Below are 8035 nucleotides of genomic sequence, written 5' to 3'. Positions count from 1 at the left end.
CCCAAAGGCACGTGACCGTGGCTCCACGTGACCCCAGCTACGGGCCGGGGAGGGGCCTGCCGGCTTGAAGCGGAAAGAGGGCGGGGGCGGCGCAGGGGCGTCCGGGTTCCGCGGCGGGAGGAGACGCGTGGCCCGAGGGGCGGTTCCCTGCCGAGGCCCGCGCCGACCTGGGCCGCCCGAGAGCCTCGACCGGGACCGTTTGCTCCCTCGGGGCCGGGCACTGTACCGGGGGCTCCTGCGGCCGCGGAGTCGCCGGCGGCCGGACGCGGGGCTGAGCAAGGCGGGACTCGAACGCGCGGACTGGACGCTGCGATCCCCGTCGGCCCCGCGGAGGACCGAGCTGCAGGCGGACCGCGGCGGAAGGGGATTCGGAGGTGGCCGCCGGCCGTGACCCCTGCAGGAGGACGGGCGGGGCCCGGAGCCTGGTGCCGCCCGGGAGAGGAGCCTCCGCGGGGCCTCCCCGGCGCTCGCCCGGGCCGAGCCCTCGGTTTCCCTAGAGGCTCCCCGGGTCTGCGCTCATCGCGGCCTGCAGCTCCGGCCGCGCGCCCTTCCCCTCGGCCGCCGCCCCGCTTCGCTCGCGCGGCTCTGCAGACCCGAGTGTCCCGGCCCCTCCTCCTCGGCCGGTCCTGCTGCCCCACCGGGGCCTCCGCCCTCGCCGCCTCTGGAGGTGTCCCTCGAGCTCGAGGGGCGCATGCGTCTACTGCCCGCACCGGACAGTCCTCGATTCTTGGGGCCTTTCCCCTTAGTTTCCCACGTGCTTGCTTGTAGTAAGCTCGTCTGGCCGCCTTGTCCAGCTTCTGACCTGTCAGACTTCCCGAGGGGCCTGCCGTGGAGGACAGCGGCAGGGCCTGTGTGTCCCCCCACCAGCCTCCAGACTCCGTTCTAAACCAGTTTTCTTTATTAATGCTCAGGGGCAGGACTCAGTTCTTAAAACTACCTTGGTTACGGCTGTTGGCAAATAAGTAGATAGTTTGCAGGTGGCCCCGGGAAGAAAGAAGTTACAGATGAGAAGCGCGCGTGAGACGGACCCTGTGATGCCGGGACTGCCATGTGCCTGGAGCCTCACAAGACGGACAGTCCTGGGAATAAACAGTAGATTCGCAAGGTAACCAGGTTTAGGACGGACTGGCAGTGTGTGCCGGGGGCATGACCTTTGCTCTTGCCCGGTGGTTCATCATACGGGCTGCACCATTTGGTCATATTCCAGTTTTGAGTAAGATACCGGTCACTTCTCCTTTGCCCAACAACGGCTGGCGGACCCCTGCAGAAGGGTGAGGGTGGCCAGCACCAGGCCTGAAGGAGGCGGGGAGCTGCGCGGTGCCCGTTCCGTCACGGCTGGGTCTGTGCCATGCTGCTGTCATTTTCTACCAGACACAAGATTTTTTCACTTCTCTTCCCCAATTCTCTTGCCAATGTACCTCAAAAATACTTACTTTGGCTTAGTAATGGTACAAAGGCAAGTAGATCACAGCTGGAAACTAATTTAAGTTACAGGGTAAGTCAGTGAGGGACACGTCAGGAACACGGGCAAACTGTCAGCTTGCAAGGGAACCATGTGCTCACGGTGGGGAGAGAAGCGAGAGTCCTGTCCCACACACGTATGAAGACCAGCCCTCTCCTTTAGGACACTTAGACTGCCTGTGCTTGTTTGCGGTTTAAAATAATGCCACTGAGAATGTCTCCACTGCACGTCTTGTGCACACCTCTGACAACAGCTTTTGGGTAGATTCCTTGAAATACTCCAACCATGGTAGTCTTCCTTTCAGACGGTTATGAAAAAGGAACTTTCATAAAAAAAGAACCAAAACACTTGCTTTCTTGGAAAACGGAGTTAACTCACACAGCCCTAGTCACTTGCAGGAGTAACTGTGTAGCTTTAATTAAGTTCACGTTTCCAGCGACACACACTCACCTGGTCGTGGCCTGGGGGCCCTGGGGTGTGGGGTGGCATCACCTAGGGCCTGTGCTCGTTTGAGAAATCAAATGTGGTTAACCAGAGCCCTTTCCTAAGAGTGGAGACACAATGGGAACTGAAATCAACACTGATATTTCAACATTTGTAACCCACAATGGTGCTCAGAAGGGATGGAGCAGGTCCCACTGTAGGACCACGGTCACCTGTGCACAGCAGAAGGACGTTTGGGTTGTTACCAGTAAAGCTGCAATGAAAACCCAAACCCACATCATGGGGCAGACAAGGCTTTTATTTCTTGTGGGTAAACACCTCGGGGTGGAAAAGCCGGGACCCATCCTTACCAACAGCCTTGTCAACACTTGGTGTCCCCCGTCTTTCCGATAGCTGTGTCATTGCCTTGTGCTAGTCGGCATGAGGACCGGCGAGATGAAAAGGCCCTTCCGTGTGCTCATCGCCATTCATGGGTCTTCTTTGGTTAAGTGTTCAAATTTTTTCCTCATTTTTAAAGTTTATTGCTGTTTGTGAATTCCAAGTCTTTTTTAAACTGTATTCTGAATGTGCTACCTCCCTGTCCTGTCAACATTTTCTCCCATGATGCGGCTAGCCCTTTTATTTATTAATAGTATCTTTCAAAAAGCAAAACTTAAATTTAATTAAAATTCAACTTCTCAATATTAGTTTCATGATTCATGCTTTTTGTGTCCTGACAAATCTCTGCATTTCCAAACATTACAATGATTTTTCTTATGTTTTCTTCTAGAAGTTTTATGCTTTTAGCTTCTAGAATTGGGCCCATGATCAAGTTAAGTTTTGGGGATGGTGTGAGATAAAAATCAGAGTTCTCCCCTCCACGGACGGACAGCTCTTTGATGCAAAGACTAAGCCTTAGTTCCCTTGGGCACGTGGTTATGCTCCCGCTCCGTTCGGCTCGTCTGGGTCCGTCTCTGGCTTCAGAGCGAGTCTCTAAATTAGGGACACTTAGCTCTCCAGTGGCTCTTTCACAAGTTGCTTTGATTCAGCTTCCATATGCATTCTAAGACGAGCTCACCGCTGTGTGAAGGAGACCCGGCCGGAACTCGCGGGTGGGACTGAACGCACCCATCAGGGGAAAAGAAACCCTGACCTGACGCAGCCCTTTGATTCTTTGAATTGTTTTCAGCGATACTTCACGGTTTCCGGCGTCTGTGTTTTTGTGCAGTCTGTAACTCCGGCACCCCACACATTCTGGACACTGTTGTGAATGGGGTTGCACCTTTGAATTTCATTCTCCAGTTGTTGCTTGAATGTGCAAATAGAGCGGACCTTGGTTTAGCCACCTCTGCTGATTTTGCTGGGTTGGCGTACCTGCTCTAGCGGTAGCTTTGTTCTACCCACACGCTCCTGTCCCGTGTGACCACTACTTCACAACTCCTTCCCACCTGTATGCGTTTCCTTTCTCTTTCCGGGCTCAGCGCAGCGGCGACTGCCTGTCCTGGCTGCAGGGGGAGAGCTTTCAGTCTGTTACATTCAGCATGTCAGCTTCAGTCCGTAGATTGCAAATGTCCTTTCCCGGCTTAGGGAAGCTCCTTTCCATTCCTAGTTTGCTGGGAGTTAAGTCAACAGTGTTTGATGTCATCGATGCTGCTGTTTTTGAGATGATTATGTTTTTATTTCTTTTTTAGATTTTTAAATGTTAAGTTAACCTTGCACTTCTGCATCAAATTGTACTTGGTTTTGGTGTATTGCGGATTTTGTATATTGCTGGATTCAAATGGCTAGTATTTGGTGAAGAGCTACTGGTCATTTTCTTTTCTTGTAATATTTCTGTCTGGGATGATGCTGGACTCATAAAATTGTTGTGAGGTGTCCTGTCCTGTGTGTCTGAAAGAGTCTAAGATAGGTGTTGCTTCTTCCTTAAAAGTTTAGTAGAATTCACCAGGTATACCCTCCAGTTCTGATCTTTTTTTTTTCCCCTCTGAAAGATTTAAAATGTCAGATTGAACTGCTTTGTTTCTTTCCGTGTCCATCTGGACAGCTTGTGAATCTCAGGGAATGTGGCCATACCACTTTTTACCAGCGTGAACGACTCACAGCCTTCTCCGTAGGTACATGTCCTTTCAGTCCTGGTATCCACAATTTTCGTTCCCTCTCCTGCAGCTAGTCTGACTAGAGGCTCCTCAGTTCTGTGGGTCTTCTGTATCTGCTCGTTTTCTAGTTCTTTAATTTCTACTTTTATTATTTCCTTCCATTTATTTTGGTCTTAAGTTGTTCCTCTCTAGTTTTTAAAGGTGGATGCTTACATCAACATTAATTAAACCTTTCATTTTGAATGTAAACGTTTGAAGCTATAAATTTTCCTGTAATTCTTTAGTTGTTTTTTAAAATAAACCTTTACATGGTGTGTTTTCCTAGTCACTCAGAATATTTTCTGATTTTATTTGACTCGGGTTACTTAAAGGTGTGCCGTTTACTTACATCATCTATTGATGCTAGGATTATTGGATTATTTGTTTAGAAGTGTATTGCTAGGGACGCCTGGCTGGTTCAGTCAGTGGAGCACGCGACTCTTGATCTGAGGTTTGTGAGTTCAAACCGCCAGGGGTAGAGATTGCTTAAAAATAAGTTTTTCAAAAAAAAAAGAAAAAGAAAAAGCGTATTAATTTCCAAACATTTAGTTATTTACAGTTATCTTTGTTAGATTTCTAATTTAGTTTGTGGTCAGATGACATGAGACTTGTTAACGTCCCACCGTAGGCCTCCCTTGATGCACATCCCTGTAACTGGCTGACCATGTTTTGGGTTTGTCCTGATTTTGTCTGTCGGGTGCTGATGCCCCCGACCACAAGCACGGCTTTATTTGTCTTCTGTTGCTCTTCTCTGCTCTGTCAGGTTTTGCTCTGTGTGTTCTGAAGCTCTGTTCCTGGAGGCCTGTGGGGTCAGGGTTCAAGGGGACAGGTCTGTCTTTTCTCTTTCTAAAGTCGGCTCTTCGTCCCTGGGAGCATCCTTGTTCTTGGGGCTGCTTAGTCTGAATGAGGCCACTCCGGCTTTCCCGATCAGTTTTCGTGGTGGGTCATTTCTCACTGCCTGCTGTACCTACTTACCACGCCTGTCTGGTGGACGATGCAGACGTCGGTCTGAGTTCTCGGCCTGGGAATTGTCTCTGCTCTTGATCCCCGTCCGCATCTCCTTGCCCTCCTGTGGGCAGATCTCATCTGTGACATGCATCGACCCTACTCAACCTTTTGTGGGGGCAGTATGGAGCAGGAGAACCTTCGCACACGGTAACTCAGAACCAACCCACGAGCCGACTAGCATTATCCTCTTCAAGAAGACAAGAAAACTGGGTCCAGAGAATCTAAGTCGTTTTCGCAGGAGCACCCGGATGGAGACGGAGCCAGGCTCGGACCCCTGAGCCATCTGACTTCAAAATTGCAGCCCGAAACCATCTCTCCACGGACTCTGGCGCTTCACGTGCTCCATCACGGAGAAGCAGACCCAGAACAGCACGTGCGCGGGAGAATGCCAGGTCTCAGCCTGTAAAGCAGTGGACCCTGATCCGTACGTCGCTGGTGACAAGAACCCTTACAAGTCTCCTCCGGTCTTGAGCCTGTGGCTTTGCACTTACCTGTGTCTGTGACTACGTTTCCATGGTGACCTGTCTCAGCAAAACCACGCATGTGTACGAACACACATACTGGCACACGTCAACACGCTCACACACACATGCCCCTCTCCCCCAGAGCCCCTTCCTACGAGTCGGTGCACACCTGCTCATGTCCTCTCCCAGAGGAAAGGCTGCCTCACCCCTGCCTCCACCTGCCGCTGACTGTGCCATCAGCAGGGGCCCTGGTTACACCAAAGCTGGACGTTTCCCAGCTGCTGGTGCAGGGGCCCTCTCTTTCCTCAAGCCCCCTCCTTGGTTCCTGGCACCCACACCCATGTTTATTCTCTGGCTCCATCCACACTCCTGTCTCGCGGCGGTGTCTTGGTATTCACTGAATGTGTACGGACGCCAGATGCTGCGTACGCAGGGCTCATGTGCCCGAAAACTCTCCTCAAGATGGATGCGTGGAGCCCAGGGACAGCGCCGCCAGAGCTGGGAGCCGAGGCCAGCCCCGTGACCCCGATGTGCCCGGAAGGCAGATCAAGGGGAGACGGCACGGTGAGCACACACAGCCATGGAGCCAGAGCTCCAGACTGCACGGCCCTTTACCAAGCCCGAGAGCCCATCAACCTGGAAACTGGGCCTCAGAGGCGCAGGACTAGATCCCGTGGCCATTAGATGGTCTGCCACTCAGCTCAGGCACTCAGGAAACCAGAAACAACTGTGCAATGCAAAAGCACACACAGCAGTGCACCCTGGGCAGGGTCGAGGGAGGCTGCAGGGCTCGTGCCGTCTGCTTAGCGTTTCTCTGAGAGCAGGAGGGACGTGGGGCGTGCACGGGAGGGTGAGCACTTCCCAGAACAGAGTCGGCGGGTCAGCACCCAGAGCTCTGCAGAGAAGACTTCAAAAAAAAATAAGTTTTGGCTCCCGTGGGAGGAGCGGGAGGCAGGGGAGGCGGGCGGTGCACCTCCCTTCTCTTTCTCTTCTCCCCTCTGGGCAGCAGGGGAGCGACCGGGATGTCGGCCACAGGCCTGGGGGCGGCAGCCCCCCCATCCCGGTGGCGCCTCCCCACCTGCACGGCCCCCCAGGCCGTCCCCGGGCCTGGCTTTCCTGCAGCTCCGCACCTCTGGGCCCACCATCGCGAGCCCCTTGCCCTGGGCCTGGAGACGGGGTAGGAGGCTTCCCTTCCACTCACTGCCTCCTGCAGACCCTGGCTTCTCGGAAGCGCACACCTCCTGTCTAGGCTGTGGTCACCCCAGCCCCCCCACCTCCGTCTGCCCCCGCCTCCAGCCGGACCCTTCCCGACACGCACAACTCCTCACCCGGCGGACGGCCGTCGTGGAGTCGGCTCAACCCCAGGGGCAGACCCGGCGGCCGGCTCCTGCCGCCTGGGTGGCCACCCCCGCCCCCCCCCCCACCCCGGCTAGGACGCCTCTCTCCACCATGCTGCCCAAACCTCGGGGAAGCTCTGAACCAGTTTGTCTCCAAAGGACCCCTGGAGCCCACCCTGGCTTCTTTCCGGAAATCGCAGCGGGTGGGCGCTCGCCGCACCCATCTCCTCCGCCGTCCCCCACTCCTCAAGCTCACGCAGAGCACGCCACCCTGCCGCACGGGCCGCTGGCCCACGCGTCCACCTCGGAGCCCTACCCCGCGCCTCGCGGACACACTGGTCCGCACGTGAACTTTCAGAAGGCCACATGTCACTTGAGAAACAAACACGGAACTTAATTTGCGGTTAGACATTTCTCCAGTGAGAATTAGAAGAAAACGATCTCGTGCTTCCTCCTTCTATTTATGGTCTCGTTTCTTCTAACACTGAACTCTCTGAGCTCCGGCACTTATGTCGGTGTCAAGGAGGGTAACCCAACTGTGGTTTTCTGGAGGCGGTGACTCAGCTCCTGCCCGACACCGCGCCCCCCCGTGCCGCCGCCCCCGGGCCTGCATCACTTACAGACGGCTCGGCGGCAGGCGGCCTCTGCGTGCCTGGAGCGTGTCGTGCCCTCTCCTGACACGACGCCAGGATGGGTTTTCTCCTGCGACTCTGGGGTCCCCTTGGTCTGTGTTCGCAGGTAAGGCCGTGTCGCACGCTCAGACGCCGCACAGACAATGTGAGAGCAGCCTCTGGCCCCTTCTTCAGGCTTTCTCTCTGCTCCCACGTCATTTAAACACGCTTTTCCATTTCCCTGTTTGCCACCAGAAATTTCATCATCGTTCTGAGGCTACTGAAAACATGCCTTTCCGTTATATCTTGGCTTTCCTGCTAGTTGTGTGTTCTGATAAAAACTTGTTCTTTTCTTGGTCACCGATTTTTCTCTGGTTCTCTCAGATTTTCTGGGCTCACCACCTCTCCAGTTTTGTGGCTCCTGCCCCCCACCCCCCGCCTTCCCAAACACCCTTTGCTGGGCCGCATTGGCTTTTCACTGCAACAACACCCTCGCCAACCCTGATTCGTGAGCGGACAGGTCAGCTCCACTCCTGAGAGGGCCGCCCCGTCTACCCACTTCCGTGTTTCTCTGTCCACCGTCCTGGACGTGGAC

At 54.4% G+C, this 8035-nt stretch overlaps 1 long non-coding RNA gene across 1 annotated transcript; it reads left to right on the top strand.

Annotated features, from left to right (window-relative positions):
• Positions 1 to 95: 95 nt before the first annotated feature.
• Positions 96 to 4313, top strand: LOC309849023. Its single transcript, XR_014303428.1, has 2 exons — positions 96 to 1105; positions 2676 to 4313. It is a non-coding gene; the product is annotated as an uncharacterized lncRNA (long non-coding RNA).
• The last annotated feature ends 3722 nt before the right edge of the window (positions 4314 to 8035 follow it).

Source organism: Mustela nivalis, assembly GCF_964662115.1.
Source record: "Mustela nivalis genome assembly, chromosome: 15".
NCBI lineage: Eukaryota > Metazoa > Chordata > Mammalia > Carnivora > Mustelidae > Mustela > Mustela nivalis.
Note: the sequence above shows the minus strand (reverse complement) of the source record. Positions and strands in the feature narration are given on the sequence as shown.